Raw genomic sequence first — 1,888 nt, forward strand, 5'->3', positions numbered from 1 at the left:
GCTCCCATCTACAGACATAGCTCCTCTTTCTTGATTTCCCACGCATATGATGATATTTTAGGACCACATTTCCCAATGAACAATAAGCTTATAAATAAAAGAAGAGCATCTTTCTTTATGGTTTGGATGTGAGGTGTCCCACAAAGCTCACATGTGAAACAATGCAAGTTCAGAGGACAAAAGTTTGGGTTGAAAGAGTCTTAACCTAATCAGTGATTTAATCCCCTGATAGGGATTAACTGAGTGGTAACTGAAGTGGTAGGGTGTAGCTGGAGGAGGTGGGAATTGGGGTGTGACTTTGAATGTATATTTGTGTTTAGTAAGTGGACTCTTTCTCTGCTTACTTATCATGATGTGAGCTGCTTCCCTTTTCTACACTCTCCCACATGATGTTCAGTTTTACCTTCAACCTTGGAGGAATGGAGTCTATCGTCTATGGATCAAGGTAACTGAAATCATGAGCCCTCTAATAAACTTTCTTCCCTAAAATTGTTCTGGTTACGTCTTTATTTCACTGCTGTGACTAAGCTGATAAAACAGAAATTGGGAGTGGAGTCATAGCTGTGCCTACTCTGACCTTGTGGTTCAGAAGTTTTTTGAGCTTTTTGGAATTGGTGGGAGGAATGTTGAGCTTAGCAGTGCAAGTTGAAATGTTGTAGGTTGTTTTAAGTGGAGCTTAATGGCTGATTATGGTGTGAGCTCAGAAGACCAAAATGCCAATAGGACTGGGGACAATGAAGACAGGGCTCAGGAGGGTTCAAGGGTTGACTATTGGAATTTGGATAGAGGTCATTTATGTTCTCTTCTGACTGAGAAGCTATCTTCATTTTGCCCATGTCCAGAGACTTTCGGTGAGGCCAATTTCAGAAGTGATGGACTTCTTAATCTGACAGAAGAAATGTCCAGGCAGCATAGCATTTAGGTGGTGGAATGGATAGTGCTAGCAGCTTTTAGTCAAATTTATTGTGATACTCAGGAGCAGAAAGCGGAGTGGAAAGATTTGGGAAAAGTGAACTTGAAAACTAGGGCTAAGGAAGTTGTAGTTGTTAAGGACATTATGGTCACTACAGAAATGCTAAAGACTTCACTCAAAGACAATAAGAAAGATGGTTTGAGGGCATCTCAGGAATTGGAAATACCACACCCACTTCAAGTTCAAGGGAGTAAAAGTGAAAATTCTCTTCAGAAGAGACCAGTGGGGCACCCTTTTTGCACAAGAGAGCCTAGGAAGTTTTTTCAACTGCTCAGCCACCCAGACACTCAGAAGCTGCTGCAGCAAGAGTCCCTGAAGGCTTGACTATTGCTCAAGATGGTGGTGTCAACACGTGGTGCTGGTTCTGCAGGCAAGCAAGATGCTGGAGTTAGGGGGTCATGGAGGTTTACACCAAGGTTTCTCAGAAAGGACTGGGAGACCCGGTAAAATGCAGCAGAGTCAGAGTCCCTGAAGGCAGCCCCTGAGAAGTCAAAGTGTGGAGATTTCAGGAGGAAGCTGAAGCTGCAGTGGAGACACCCCAATATTAAGAAATGCCAGTAACATGGGACGTTGTCCTAGGAAAGCTGCAGGAATTGAGCAGAGACAAGCCAAGAGAAAGGCCACTTGGGCTGCAAGCAACAAGGAAATGGATGGAGGTACACAAGCCATTTGGAGAGAGTAACACAATGCCATGTGCACCAGATGCCAGACATGGAGCTATAGTTCGTGTTTGACTAGCTGGATTTTGGTCTTCCTATGGTCCTATCACTTTTTTCTATGCCCCTAATTTTGTGAATGGAAATGTATACTCTGTACCTTTATTGGGGTTCAATATCGACCGATCCCCAGAGAGTCAAAGTGCACACACGGCAATGCAAATCACACAACAAGGTTTTATTGCAAGCTCAAGCCTGG

Source organism: Sciurus carolinensis, chromosome 1, assembly GCF_902686445.1.
Source record: "Sciurus carolinensis chromosome 1, mSciCar1.2, whole genome shotgun sequence".
NCBI classification, from domain to species: domain Eukaryota; kingdom Metazoa; phylum Chordata; class Mammalia; order Rodentia; family Sciuridae; genus Sciurus; species Sciurus carolinensis.